The sequence below is a fragment of the Podarcis pityusensis genome (genome assembly GCF_964106645.2).
Source record: "Podarcis pityusensis genome assembly, chromosome: 2".
NCBI lineage: Eukaryota > Metazoa > Chordata > Lepidosauria > Squamata > Lacertidae > Podarcis > Podarcis pityusensis.
In genome coordinates, this window is record NC_138029.1 from 57,267,763 (window position 1) to 57,283,715 (window position 15,953).

At 44.3% G+C, this 15,953-nt stretch overlaps 1 protein-coding gene across 8 annotated transcripts in view; it reads left to right on the forward strand.

The window, feature by feature from the left end:
• The first annotated feature begins 208 nt into the window (after positions 1–208).
• P4HA2 (prolyl 4-hydroxylase subunit alpha 2) overlaps positions 209–15,953 on the forward strand; it is a 46,762-nt gene continuing 31,017 nt past the window's right edge. Inside the window, exons 1-3 of one of the 8 annotated variants that reach the window (XM_080997223.1) lie at positions 209–291; positions 2,687–2,756; positions 13,178–13,273. The gene's annotated coding sequence lies outside the window, so the exon portion shown is untranslated. Of the gene's footprint in view, positions 292–2,092; positions 2,203–2,463; positions 2,757–13,177; positions 13,274–15,197; positions 15,218–15,953 lie in introns of those variants that run through there. The other 7 variants (XM_080997221.1, XM_080997219.1, XM_080997218.1 and 4 more) reach the window with 7 other exon arrangements.

The following is a 15,953-nucleotide window of genomic DNA, read 5'->3' on the forward strand; positions in this document are numbered from 1 at the left end:
GTCTGAAGTGGTCAAAGCTTTCTCTCTTTTTTTTCTTAGCATGCATGAAGTTGTTCATGGCTGTTAAGTTCTTCAGTCCCCCAAGGTGCTAGATGCTGCTGCAGCAGAAATAGAATGTTGCAAGTTTAAAGAATGTAGAGCTATACAGATGCCCGCCCACACGCTGCTCTAACTGTCATCTGAAAGCAGGTTGGTTGTGATCAGCAGAGTGTACTTTAAGGATCAACTTTTCTGTTTCATATTCTTTTATTGCAAGCTCCAGGACCATCTGGTTCAATATCTTCCACTGCAGTAAGCTTTTCTCAACGTAAAACAATCTCTTTACCTTGGAAACAGTGAGTGCGTTTTTCCTCACAGCGTCCTGTAGACAGCTGGTTGACTAAAGTGAGACCTGTCTGTTAACATGAGCGTTCAATCAGTTCACTTGTCAGTTTGTTTATAATGTGATAACTTCACTGAAGGCGGAGGCAGCAGAATGACACCTGGAGCACATGTTCAAAACGCAATTCTATGCTTCATGTTCAAATGCCACCCTGATCCCCACACCAGTTAGAAAGAGAGAGAGGTGAAAACACAACACAACAGACTTCTCCCTTCTGGCTAGCAGGGTAAAAAATGACATGCACACAGGACAACATCTTGCAGTTCAGATACAAAAGTATGACCCTCCACCAGCACATTTGGCAGTGCTTTTTTTAGGCCTGTCTCTTTGCCCCTTGCTCCTACCTGACCTCCTACAAAGGTCTAGATTAATATCTGCTGCCCCCATGGGTCCTGCTGCCTGAGGTGGTCGCCTCACCTTGCCTCATGGGTGGGCCAGCTCTGCCTCCTAGAATGCGATAACGCCCCCCACCCCCACAAGAGCATCTCTTTTTCTTTGGCGATCACTCATAGCCGAGTAAGATTGTCTTCCATGAACACAGTCTAAACAGTAAGTCTGTAAGTGACTGTGGAGGCCAATTCTGGATCCACACCTCCTTCCACAGTGGGGACATAGGTTTCTGGGCAGGAGTTGATCATGGTGAGGCTTTGTCAGGCGTGCCTTCCTCTTTGCACATTTCTCCCTTTCATCCTGAGTTTGAGCATCTTCAAAGTCCATGACACCTTTGGTAAAGGCTGTTCTCCAATTGGAGAGCTCGCAGGCCAGTGTTTCCCAATTGTCGATGTTTATGCTATACTTTTAAAGATTCGCCTTGAGAGAGTCTTTAAACCTCTTTTGCTGAGCACCAGCATTACGCTTTCCATTCTTAAGTTGGGAATAGAGTACTTAATTCATTCCGGAGGTCTGTTCTTAACCTGAAACTGTTTTTAACCTGAAGCACCACTTTAGCTAATGGGGCCTCCTGCTGCCGCCGCGCCACCGGAGAACGAATTCTGTTCTCATCCTGAAGCAAAGTTCTTAACCCAAGATACTATTTCTGGGTTAGCAGAGTTTGTAACCTGAAGCGTATGTAACCTGAAGCGTATGTAACCCGAGGTACCACTGTAGTTGCTTTGGAAGACAATAATCAGCATCCACACAACACGACCAGTCCAACGAAGTTGATGTTGAAGAAACATTGCTTTTACACTGATGATCTTTGCTTCTTCCACTACACTGGCATTAGTTTGCCTGTCTTCCCAAGTGGTATGTAAAATTTTTCGGAGACACCGTTGATAGCTGGAGCTGGAGATGATGCTTATAAGTGGTCCATGTTTCACAAGCATACAGTAAAATTGGTAGTACAATAGTTTTGTAAAGAAGCATTTGGGTTTTCCTGCGAATGTTTCTATCTCTTTGCCAGATCTGAAAGGCCTTCCTTTTCTTGCCAATAATGCGTTCAATCTCACTGTCGTTCCCATCAAACAAGAGCGTCTAATTCTTGCCGGTGCGCTAAACGTCCTAGGCAACGAGACGTCGCACTGACAAGTTGGGTGCTGCTTGGGTGCGCGCGTTTCGGGGAGGGTGTCGAGCGCACAGCTCTAACACCGTCCAGGCTCCATCATCGCCGGGGAGGCGTCGGCTATTGGGAGCATTACGGTAGCGCTCTCTCCGTGCCGGGCGAAGGCGGGGCTTCCGACGTGGCAGCCGCTCAATCGGAGCGCAGAACGCCGAGGGCCTCCGCCAAAGGGGCGGGGCAAGCGCAGCTCCGGCTGGAAACGCCAAGGCTGTTCTAGAAGCGCGGCGCGGGAAGCGGCGTGTTCCCGGGCGAGGCGCGGAAGGTGCGCCCCGCGGGCAGGGCAGGGTTGGCGCGCGCCTCGGGAGACCCCTTCCCCGCAGCCGCGGCGCCTTCAGCCGGCCGCTCCGTCGCCTCTGGCGCGCCCGCGGGCGCTTGTTCTCCGGCCGCTGTGCCCTCCCGCTGCCCCTTGCCCACCTCTGCTTCCCGCTGGGCTCTTCCTCACCTCTCCGCCTTCCCTCAGGGGGGCTCGCCCGCCCCCCGCCTCCTTCCGTGCCTCCCTCCCTCCCTCCCCGCCCGCCCGCTGCTGCAGCCTGGAGGCGACGGCGCACCTGCATGGCTCCCGCTTGACCCAGCATGGCTTCTCGCGGGCCCCCGCGACGGCGAGAGCCCAAGCCGCCGGCCGAGGAGGCGAGACGCGGGTGGAAAAGCGGCCGGGGATGACTTCATCTCTGGGACGAGCGGCGGCGGCGGCGGCAGCAGGGGAGGTTTCCGCGCCGTAATAAACTCCTGCCTAACTTGGTTTTCAGGCTCCCGAGGCAAGAAGTCCGACGGACGAGGCGGGCGCTGCCAACTTGTGGCCACAGCGGCTGCGGGCAGGTAAATCCGCTCCCTGGTTTGTACCGCTAGCGGGGAGGGAGTTATTTGGAGCAGTGTGGTTTTCCACACACCCCAACCCCCCCCCCCGTAGGCGATTTCCTACCTGAGGAATGTCTGTGGGAAACTTTGAGCTCAGGTAAGTAGCAATAGCAGCGGCAGCAATGGGGGTTGCAATCCGTACAGCAAGAGAAAAGCTCTTGGCAGCATCCTTTGCATTTCCGAAGGGAAGGGAGTAATGTAAATACAGGGCGACCCTCAGGGGCTTACCTGGTGCATAGACTAGCTACCTATGGAGTTGGAAGGGGCCACGATGGTCATCTAGTCCAACCCTCTGCCATGCAGAAATCTCTTTGCTCGGAGTGGGGCTGGAACACGCAACCTTGAGATTAAAAGTCTCATGTTCCTACTGACTGAGCTAGCCCTGTTTTTTCCAGTATACGCAAATGGTTGTGTGCATAAGCTGGGAAGGTGGACTTCTTACAACACAAAAAAACCCTGGAATGTCTCCTGTGGGGATTTTGAGAGGTGCAGTCCTCTTAGTCTTGTGGCACCTTAAAAAGCAGACTTCATCTGACACATGTATCCAGAGTTGTGTACATGCATGGTTTGGGGAGGGGGGTCGTGAACAGTGGGGTTGGGAGGAAAGGAAATGTGTTTTATTTTCAGAGAGGAGGAAGCGGGTATTGAGGGGCTCTGAAAAATAATGCAAACCATCTTCTGACAGTGTCAATGGTAGATGGATTGAAGCAGGAAAGCTCCATTCTGTTTGTTTGTTTGTGGATGGGTGGGTTGGTGGTGCCGGGGAGCCCCAGGAGAGGCAGGAGAGCTCCCACTTCTCAAGGATCTCTGAGTTCAAGAGGCAATGTGGAGTAGGAACCTCTTGCACCTTTACCTTGCGAAGCAGTTCTTTGACAGGAGAAAATATGAGAGGGGTCTTATGAAAAGTATGGCAGATTGATCATATGCTGCTCAGAAAAGGAGGAATTAAGGGTAGTGACTTCTTGGTGATAGTCCTTTCCATCTGCCAGTTTCTCTACCTCCATAGAGTGCTATGGATAGCCTGATGCTCATTACTCTCCCCCTCCCAATGACTTTGATTTGACCCACCTTAATCTTGCACTTTTAAGAGTGACATATAAAGTTTGCTGCATAACTGTTTGGAGTGGCTCTTTGAAAATTGCAGCGCTTGTTGTTGTTGCTGTTGTTGTTATATTTATTTATACCCCACCTTCTTCCCTGACAGGGACTCAAGGCGGTTTACAGATAAAAATAAGACAACTAAAAACTTTTTTAAAAAACCAATTATTTAAAAAAAAATATTAATCAATGTTCGAATTAAAACTATGCTTTGGAACTTCCCTGCTATATTGATTTAGACATCCTGCTAAGAACTTATTTATTTCAGCAATAATTTAGTTATGTATACTTGTTTTTATTGATAAATCATGTATACTGCGTGGAGACCTTTTGGTTAAGTGGTTGATACATTTTACAAAATAAAAAAATTAAAAAGCTTATCAGAGATTCAACAACCATTTCTTCTTGCACTGTTAAAGCGACAGTGAGTTGTGTTGTTTTCCTTCTTAGTTCTCAAGAGCTTTGGAGAAAAGGGATTTTTACATTTGGATTTTACACAAGTCCTCTGGTGGTAGAGGAAAGGCATTTGCTGGATTTCTCCCATATAAGGTCGCCTAAGGCCACCCTCACACACCAAACTTACACACTAAGACTTTCCTAGTCTCTGGAAGTGGAGCAATATGGATCATCTCATGGATCATCACTTTACCTCCAGGGTAGTCAACAAAGCTCTCCAGATTTTCAGCTCCCATCATACCCCAGAAACTATGGCCCAATAGGCAGGAACAATGGGAGTTGTAGGCCTACAGCAGCTGACAAAACATTGGTTAACTGTGCTTTACATGACATGGATGACATGGGTACATGAAATGGTACTGGCCAATTGTGGTATTTTTGTGCCCAGGCTATGCAGATAAAAGCTATGCACAGAAAATAGCATCAGGGAGATTTGGAAAGTGACAAATCCATTGTGATACAGATGTTCACTTTTCCTAGCTCATTGAAGTCTCTTCAAAACCTGCAAACCTCTTTGACCAAAACCATGGTGGGATAAAGAGAATGGATCTGTGTAGCATGTATAAGAATATAAATATCATAGTTCCATCAAGGCTCTGAAATATTATTGGTAGTGTCTTCAGGATACTGAATGCCAGTACCACTTTCCTTTGATTAGGGTGCATGCAATCTTGCAGATGGTTTATAAGAGCATCCTTAAATTAGCATGAAAAAGACCACACAAAGTTGAGACAAAATGCAACAATTATAACAGTAATTCACCATGGGCCCTAGTAGTTCCCAAAGGAAGTGGTGGCTGCTGCTTCTGATTCCAGCGGGATGCCTTTCTACACTACATGATCTCATTTAACCACAGTCTGTAATTCATGATTCATGAGTGCTGTGGTTTACGTTATCCAAGAAGCCAAATGAGATTGGGGACACTTTTCAGTCCCACTGATTTCAGTGGGAACAGTTAAGCAACTTCTCAGGAAGCAGAATTGGTCACCAGTTCTTTATATCCTCCTTCCACTGGTGGGACGATGTCCTGAAATTCAAGCTAATGGGTTTCTTTTACCACACCTACCATAATGTCATTTTTCTTTCTTTGGTAGTTCATATTTGTATACTCTGGTGGTATCCAACAAAGTTGTTTGCTGTTGGGAGATACATTAGCTGAGGTCGGGGGTAGGTCCTCTCTGTTACAGCATCTGCTCCATTGGGTGTACACCTAGGAGTAGCTGCAATATGTAGGACTGAGTTAGCCTTCAGCTAACTTGTAAGTGTGCTTTTGACAATAAGGAGTTAATTCTTCACTCCAGACAGAGGCAGTGCCTGGCCCAAGGTCATCCCAGTGAGCTTTGTGGTCAAATGGGGATTTGAAGCCTGGTCTTCCAGGTCCTAGTCCAACAGTCTTTCTCATTATCCCACACTGGCTTTCATACAAGTTCCATTAGCACAAAGACTTCTGGCTGCACAACGGAATCGCTCCTGCATAGCTCCCTGTGAGTCTCCCAAATGCCCACTGGACCTGTTCCGGATAGCGCCCCCCCAATCCCCTGGAGCAGATTCAGGGAGGGCACCAGGGAGACATAGAAAGAAGAGAGAAGAGAAGTTCCATTGTACAAACTGAAATCATTTGTGCTAATATAACTACTTCATGGCGTTGGGTTATTTATAGTTTCAAATTATAAAGTTGAAGTTCTGCTTTAACCAAATATGAAAGTGAACTTGTTTTCGACTAGTAAACAAATATTCAGATTCAATGAACACTTCTTCCTCATTATTTTTCCACTCTCCCCCTACATTTCTTCCCCTTTTAAATCCTGATTCCTCATCACCTCTGTTTGTCTTTGTCCATTTGATATCTAAAGCACACACACACACACACAAAAACCCAGTGGATATCTTTCCTACCTTATTCCATTTGGTAGTGTAAGACATATCTTTTTCCATGTTCCTTTCGATTTTAGGGACACAGAACAGGGCTAGCTAAGAGCATTGCTTTGTGCCCTACCACTGCTTAATATTAGACAGTTCGTGAAAGAGGATCCCTGGGTCCCTGCACTAGTCAGCCTGCAATTATGTAGAAATGTTGTGGAATTCTTAGAGCACAGAGCTGGCTTTATAATCAGTTGCCTCATCCATCAAAATTACATATAACTTCCTTGGCACAGTACAGATGACCTGGCTGCTGCTTGCGCCAGATGCATTAAATTTGCATGAGTGCCCTAGTGCACCATGTTTAGTATGGAGTTTCTGGGATAGAAAACATGCACACACCCCACATTTCTATCTTCTAACAGCTCCACGTACAGCGAAAGGGCATGCATTCTGCTTAACAGAATGAAAACGAGCAGCACTTTTTCACTGTTTGGGTGGCAGTGGGAACTTCTACCATCTCCTCTTCCCCCGTCCCCCTTTTACTGATTTGGAAGAAAACAGAAATCCCATCCAAGTCATTGACATATAGTGGTCTCTTACATCAGTGGACTCTCTCGTCTGTTTTGCAGCTACATTAGGAAGAGACGAGTTGGTTGTGTGGAAGAATTGCCAATAATTTTCAGGAGGTAATTCTTCAAGCAGATTCTGCTAAACGAATTATAGGTAACCACAGCGGTTATTTGACCAGCAGGGAGCCATATCTTAAGTTGACAAAAATGATACTAATGCGCAGTGTGCCTGTAGTGTTTTCCCCCTTGGGTGTTTTACACGCTACATTGCAGTCTGGTCCTATGTGTGTTCATTTGTAAAATAGGCCAGTACTGCTGCAGTATTGCCATAATATACGTAGATGGTAAATTGAAGGTACAAGATAGTGGCCTGTCTCAGACCACCCCTGAGTTCATAGCTAAGCAGAGCTCTGAATCAGAAATGGCCAGCGCATAATCCTAACCACACAGTACTGCGCTAGCTGTCTCTGTAATGGGTAAACGCTTAAGGGCAGTTTATGGAGCTGCATGATTTTTGTTTATTTACCTGTTCAATCTCTCTGATTTGTGCAGCTTGTGTGAGTGGGAGGAGTGTTTGCGTAAATGGGTACAGTTTTATACATCCATTTAAGCTTAATGATTCAATCGAGTCTATTGCTTTCCTGCTGCTTGGAAGTAGTGCCAGTTCAATGACTGAACGTAATCAACATGAGTCATGCTTAAAGGACATTTCATATATTACTCTTTTGAGGTTTTCCATATGCTTAAAAACCATTAATTTGTAGCCACAGAATGTAGAGTTATGCATTTCAGAGCCATAGCTAGAAATCATCACCAAGGATTAATGACTAACCCCTGCAGGTTTTATAATATTTAAAAAGAATATGAAGAAAATCTGATCACTCTTGTCTCTGCTAGAAAATGTAAACTCTTGCCAGTGTCAGTAGGTTGAGACTTTAACAAAAATCTGGGCATCGGCAGAGTTTACATTCTCTTGCAAGGACTAGAGTGATAATCAGAGGGATATAATTGTATATATGTGTTAACATCTAATTTATTATTTTTATATCCTACATTTCCTCCAAGGAGCTCAAGGTGTCATCCAGGGTTCTCTTCATCTCCATGTTATCCTCACAACAACCCTGTGAGGTAGGTTAGGCTGAGAAACAGTGATAGGACCAAGGTCACCCAGTGATCTTAGTGGCAGAGTGCGGATTTGAACCCAGCTCTCCCAGGTCCTGGAGCCTGACACTCTCGCTGGCACTCCTCCTACCTATCTGTCCCTATATAGAGGCACATAGACATAAATATATGAGCCGTTATAGGGCCAGGATAGAGCAGTTGTTTCTGTGGAAGCAGACCTGCTTTCTAACCACTGAAAACTGCCTGGTTTTGTGGACCTTAAACTCCCTTCATCAAGCAGATTCCCATCACCTTAAGTTCTAGTAATTGGACCATAGACTCATTTTAGGTTCGATGCAGTTGTCCCTTTGCAGTGGCACAGAGCCACATATGTCTAGGAATCTAGTCTAACTTGAGCATGTATAACCAAAAAGCACAGAACTACAATGTTCAAACAATGCTGTCTCACTCAGGACTGGCAGGGAATCAAGCAACAGAACAACATAAGACGTAGGAGCCAACCAACTTTGTAGGACTAGATAGAATCCCATTAGTCCTTTTTCTGTCCTGATTGGCAGTTGCAGAGAATATTCTTGCCATCTGCAGCGGTGCAGTTACTGCAGCGCAGCAGATAACAGACTTGCATAGCAATTCCTACCTCTAGCAAGTTGCTGCAGTACTGTAGTGAGTAAGATGTCTGAACCTCCTGCTGCCAGAGACCTTGGTTTAAGACATTGGTGTAGCACTCTTTAATGTGGCATGTGCTTATTACAGACTGCTGCTTGCTTCTACTTTGCCAAATGTGATTATGAAGGCCTACTTTCATAGCTGTCAACTTTTCCCTTTTCTTGTGAGGAATCCTATTCAGAATAATGGAGTTTCCCTTAAAAAAGGGGGAAAGTTGACAGCTATTTCTAGGTCTCACAGCATCAAACAAGGAAATAAGCTTGCTTCTAGATTGTACCATGTCAGGCTACAAGTCAGGGTCCTGTTACTGGATTCTTCTCCCGACGTAGAGAAAGTTGCTTTCCACAGAGAAGCACAGCTACAAAGCTGTCCCTCATTTAGTTTTCTGTGTGCAGGAAAGCGTTCTTTTTTAAAATCTCCATGTTCATTTTGAATTTGTACAATCAAGAAACAGATTAAATCTCCTCATTTGATGTTTATAAAATCGAGGTCTATGGATAATGCTTATAATGTTTACTCGTACTGAAAAAGAATGATATCTTTGGAAGGATATATACAAAGGAATGTTGCCCATGGACTGAAAAGAGCTCCCCACCTTGACCGTAGGGGAGAGGAAACATTTCATAATTAAATATAGTCATTAAGTTAAATGTTTCTGATTACGGTACTTGAGCTATGGTCTACAACACACCTAATTCCATTGGGATTTGCTTCCAAGCATTTTGAAACTGGGATTTTGGAATGATTTTCAATTTGGTCTTCATGATATATATATTCCAAGACTGTTTTTAGATTTATCTGTCAGGATGTTACTTACTAACATTCTGGGCTTTCAGCACCAAAAGGCAGTTTTATGTCTGGTACTCTATAAGTCTTGGCTAGCTCCAGACTGGGAAGATAAAGCAGACAATTCAGAAAGCGTAGATCCATCGCTGTACTTTGCACTGGATTTAAGTGATTATTTACATCTATATATAGGGTAAGAGAAGGTTCAAACAGTGGAATTTAAAAGTGCCAGAGTACTGTGGGTTTTGGCAAAATAAAAAAATTTTTAAAAATGCTTTAGCTGTGAAATGCAGTGAAGCATGAAGGAGACTTTAGGAGCTAATCCAGATTCTGGGTATTTCTTAAGCTTACATAACACAAATCACAAGGTTACTAACATTATTGGAATAAGGATCCTACTGATTTCTGTACTAAGAAACAGCATTTGAAGCACCACGTCTTCATATGCTGTTAGGGAGAAGGAGGAAAGCCACACCCCAAGGATTTGATTATTGTTTAGCATTTAGATGTTTTAATAATTTGCAGATGCACATTAGGCACTTGGCAAGGGAGGTGGTGATGCAGGCATGTGGAATGGATGCATGCAAAGCTTTGAGGGGTGTAATAATGCTGAACTCCAAAGCAAGGAGCCAGCTGGAAGGCAGATATCTTTCAGGAAAACTGGGGGGGCTTAGAATGAGGACTCTTGTATTTGATGGGTGAGCGCAGTCCTCTAGAAATGCTAGTGCGCTCCTTAAGGGTTTTTAATCAAAGCCCTATGTTGGACCAGAAAAGGCTAAGAATAATACTGACCCCTGGGTTTCATATTGCTGGACACTCAGACAAATCTAAATTGTTCTGAAGACACGGAGCGGATTGGGAATGACTCCAGATTCTGGAAGCTCTGTCTTGTGATTTCTGTGCATTGGAAGGCTGCAAATGAGAAATACGATTTTAAACATTTAGAAGTACGTTCTGGAGACAGTAATTACAGGGTGAAGAACTGATGGATACTTTCCAGGGCAGATACCACAATGTAAAAGGAATAACAAAACAGTTTCTCGTCTATTTCCACTGAAAGTGCCTTGGAACTGCATCACAATTAGAGATGTCGAGCCTCAGTATTAATGGGCCAAGTTAACTCTTCTCTGAGCAGGAGACAGGCTGCTGCCTGCTGTATGTTACACCAGTAAGAAAGGGCCTGTGATTTAAACAAAAAAAAAGCAGCAAGTTATTCAGGCTTATGGAACTAATTTCACAGTTCTTTAGATTCTGGCTGATATAGACAAGAGTTGTTGTTTTTATTTAGCTTTTTTCCCCCTTCAGCTTACAGAATATAATATTCTCACGCAATGATCATTTTGTCCAATGTCACACCCTCACAATTTGCGATGGGTTTGGCATTTAAATGTTGTTCCCTTGGCCTCCTTGCTTCAATATTTTTTGTTTTCCATCCTGTGCACACTTACATGTAAGTCTAATTGAACACAGTGGGACTTACTTCGGTGTAAGCATACATAGGCTCAGGCGCCAAGACACTGAACTGTAGCCACGCTGTCTTAACAGAAAGGAGGCACATGTTTGGCATTTAATTGGCTTTGGCTTGTTAAAAAAAGCAAAACCCCTTTGTTTATCCCTCCCCCCACCAACAATTTAATGAAGAGTGCTGTGGGTTTCTCCTCACTGTTTCCATACATGAAATCAAACAGGCCCAGAGGAAGGCCTGTCCTGAATCTAACCTCAAATTGTTGTTTATGTAAGAGACATGTCTTCATGGATTCAGCACAGGGTCACACCCCTGAAGCATATACTAAGTGTCATCTAGGACAAGCCCTCATCTAAATTAAGATTGGTTAAACTGTGTCGTACAGCTCAAATTTAGATACACTGAGAAGCAATGCTGTATATAGATCCCCTGCTTCCCAGAATAACTATCAGCTTTATTAAAGCAGAGGATCATTCTCACCTGCAAGTGCTTGATTCTCTAAAACAGAAGAAAGTGAACCTCAAGGGCTCAAATTATGGAGGGAAAGATGTGAAGCCCTTTAAAAAATCCACTTTGTCCCACCCCCAAATTTTTACCCATTTATGTCCCTCTCTAGATTTCTGAAATGAAGTAGCTAAGGGGGCAGATTCCCTTGGATATGAGGGCGATCTGGCTGCGACATCTGTCACCCCATTGATCGCCAGGGTTGATTTGGTTGATCTGGCTGGCTGGGCGGGTGTCCCCTCCCTCCCTCACTGCTCCATGTGCATCCCTCCTGAAGCTGCACGCTCGGTGGAAGACGACGACCGTCCCAGATAGAAGGAGTGTACCGTTCTTCGGTTAAGGGTATACAATAGCTGCCCTCCCCTGCTAGAACCTCCAAACAAGCTCAGATACGTAGGGATTCCTAACCACAAGGTTGTTCACGTAGACATGGGACAGAAGGTGAAAATGGATGATTCACCTAACTAAGGGTCAGATTTTGCAGGCTTATGTTGGCATCCATCTATCTCGGGAGACAACAAAGAGGTGCGCCTTGGGGGGGGGGTGAGGTCAAGCTTTAGGAAGGTTGCAGTGCTTGCTGTGGTCTTACAGACTGATGTGGGAGAGACATGCAGCTGGGGCAGATGAAGGCGTCTTGGTTTTGCAGCTACAGGTGCATTTCAGCAACAATAGCTAAAGAAAGTGACTGACCACAGCAGCATCAGGGAGGTATACCTTATGGTGTATAGTAACGATGTCACAGTCACTAACAGCACTATGTAGATATTGGGGTAGATGTTCAAACCTTTTGGACATGGGTTTCACAATCCAAGTTAAAAATAGAGTGTTTATTTGAGGAACATTGGAAAAACAGATTTGTAGTAAGCCCTCCCTCAACTGACAGAATTCCCATCCTCCCTCAACTGCCATCCCATGCTGCTGTCAAAAACCCCTCCTATTTCACACCCGCAGCATTTCATACACCAAGTGATGTCTTCTCCCATCTCCTTGAAACACAAGCCCCAAACATGGTCCTTTATTAGTCCTTTCCTCACCCAAAACCTGTTGATCTTCACAGTCTGCAGTGGATTGTATTAAGGTCCCAGCCTGCTCTCCCACCTGTAGCCTCTCTTGAAGCAGACAAAGTACAAATCAGATTAAATGTAACATGTATAAAAAACCTCCCAGAGAGTGGCCATGTTTATAAGTCACAGTGGGACATAAGCTATGATAGGCTTCTCGTGAATGAGCAAGTCTGTTCTTGGCTTGCTGATGTGGTTTGTTTAGGGATAACCACAGTTTGATGACACAATGAACCATGGTTTGTGGATTGTTCTGGTTACGGGAGGAGCAAAGCAGGAGTGATTGGGCAGCATTGCTTAGTACACTGCTGGTTCACGGCAAGCCATAGTTAATGGCCTACTGTGGCATGCAAACACAACCAATATATTGTGTCCAGAACAATTTATAGACTTTTTTTTAAAAAAAAAGTCAAACTTTTATTCTGAGCTGGATATTGATATACTGAATTTTGCTTAAGTCATCAGGGGGTGGTTAGTTTGGGGAGAAAATACAAAGTTAGGTCCAGTTGTTGCTTCAGATTTGGCTTGGCTTCTCTTGTTTAATAAGGTGTTGCTACCATAGACTAGATCATGCTTGTAGGCTGTAGTCTTTTGCACACTTACTTGGGAATAAACTCTTAACTCAGTGGGACTTAACTTCAGTGTATAAATGCATAAGATTGCACTGCTAATCCACTAATGAGTTTTGGAGATACTATGAGCTCTAGAGCAACAGGTGACATTGAAGAAATAAATTCAGAACAGCCATATGGAATGCATAAGACTCTTCATGGTGTTCATCTGTTTCCACAGCTGTGATATGCGGAACTGTTCAGCTTCCTTAAAATCCTGCATTTCTGAAACGTGTCATCTGTACTGGTATATTTTCCAGCTAATCATGTGTGACACGTAAGTTCTGGGCAATATATACTTAGAGAGAGAGTGCAAAAATGTAAGAGACCACTTCTTTTCCTGCGGCAGGAAGAAAGACGGTTGTGATTTTGACTGTTGCTTTAGGCCAGCTTGAGTTTTATTTAGAAATGTAATTTATCAGCCTCTTCGTTTTTTTAAGCTAAGCAACTTAATACAACTAGCTTGAGAAAGAGGAAATATATTTGCAACAGTTTGGACTTGTTGACTTTTATGGTTCTCAAATGTTTGCGGAACCCTTGCAGTAAAATCTTTTCAAATGATTTTTTAAAGGGGGCGGAGAGAGGGGTTGATTATTTGGACAGGAAGCAAGGCAACACCAAACAGCTAGAGCTTTTAAAAACAACAACTGAGTCCTTGAAAAAGGTTGCTGTGGACCTCCCGATCTCCTCTGATGGGAGAAGCTTTTCATACATTCATCGAATCATAGAATTGTAGAGTTGGAAGGGATCCTAAGGGTCATCTTGTACAATCCCCTTTGCCTGGGTGGGCTCAAACCACCAACCTTCTGGTTTACAGCCAGATGCACTGACTGGTTGGGCTGTGGCTCTAATCCAGGCTTCCTCAAACCCGGCCCTCCAGATGTTTTGAGACTACAATTCCCATCATCCCTGACCACTGTTCCTGCTAGCTAGGGATCATGGGAGTTGTAGGCCAAAAACATCTGGAGGGCTGAGTTTGAGGAAGCAGCGTTACCCTTGCCTCTAGGCTGCAGCTCAATAGAAGAGGCTAAGAGGGGGACTGAGGGAGTCACATGACAAGAGCTTGAACAGCACTTTTCACCCAAGTATAGCAGGGCAGTATGGGCTGGGCAGTGTTGCTTACCTGAATTAACAGTGGGAGAAGGAAAGGAGGGGAAGGGGTTTCCAGGGAAATTGCTTGAGCACTGCACTTATTCCTGATAGCTGCAGCTCAGTGGAAATCACGGAACCCCTTAGACTGCTTTATGGAACACAGTTTGCGAAATGCTGGCTTAAACTAATACTGTATGTGCTGCTGTAAAGAGCAAGATGACACAAAGGGACTTGATGGATTAACCCACAAGATTAACTGGAAAATGTTGTGATTATTATCCACTTTTGCATGCATTAGAATTGTGGCCACAGGGAGCACATGTGGCATATTAGGAATAATTGAATGTAACAACTAAATTAAATGCTGCTGTTAACATAACAAGACTAAACGTATTTTAAATAGAATGTCATTGTCCCTGTCTATACATTCTGCATTTCATTTGCCTCTAAGCTTCCTGTTTACATTTCATTCATATAACAATGTGGACTCTGATCCATGAAAGTTTATGCCCAGAGTAGCCAATGCAATCTCACTCGTTTCTCCTTCCAAATGTGGATTTTCCCAGTCTGGGAGTAATCCCATTAAGTGGTTACAAACCCAGACACCTGGAGCAGCAGATGCAATGTAGCAGTATTTATTTTCTGGTGGATCAGTAAACCACATCAGCTACTCCCTTTTCCACAGCCCTTAATTTCTCCTTACCTTCATTATTATTATTATTTATTAAAATTGTTAGTCACTTTTTACAAAAGTAACACAAAGCAGCTTACTGTAAACAAACATAATACATACATACATACATACATACATACATACATTAAAACAATCATAAAACAAACAGGAAAAAACTAAAATACAAACCTGTTTTTAAAAGGCAGGATTTAAACCAGCTCACCCACTCAAGGAGGCCTCAGAGGAGTAAAAGCGGAAAGCCTGATGAAAAATAAACACTTTAGCCTGGGTGCCTAAACATACGTAATGATGGCGCCAGGGGAGCCTCCCTGAGGAGAGCGTTTCACAATCAGAGAGGCTCTACTGAAAAAGGCCTCTTCTCGTGTTTCAAACCTTCAGACCTCTTGTGGAGAGGGCACATGAAGAAGGGCCTCAGGTGACAATTGCAGGATCCAGGTAAGTCCGTGTGGTATTGGAATATAAGGTTTTATAGGTCAAAAACCAGTGCTTTGAATTGATCCCAGAAACTAATGGGTAGCCAATGTAATTGGGTTAGGATTTGTGTTATGTGCTCAGACTGTCTTGACCCAGTGAACAACCTGGCTGCTGAATTCTGCACCAGCTGCATTTTCTGAACCATCTTGCAGTAATCTAACCTAAAGGCAACAAAGATTAGGCTATCCCTGTGCAGGAAGAAATGTTGGCACTCTGAGTAAGAATCATGGCTACATGGTGGGTAGTGCGAGTGGCAAGCCCAAGAGGCCCAGTGATTTAGACCACAGCGCCACCTGCGTCCCTCACCGCGATGGAGTGAGCTCCCGTTCTCTGTCCCAAAACAGTTCGAAAGCATGCCAGTGCAAGTAGATAAATAGGTACTGCTGTGGTGGGAAGGTAAACGACATTTCCATGCGCTCTGGTTTCCGTCACAGTGTTCCATTGCGCCAGAAGCAGTTTAGTCATGCTGGCCACATGCCCCAGAAAGCTGTCTGTGGACAAACACCAACTCCCTCGGCCTGAAGTGACATGAGCGCCACAACCCCATAGTCACCTTTGACTGGACTTAACCTTCCAGGGGTCCCTTACCTTTTACCTATAGTCTGAGTGGATTTCAGATCATTTGATGGGAATATGGGCTGATTTTCTACCACTCTTCAAATATTATTAAGAAATATTTTTTTCTTGCACAGTGGTT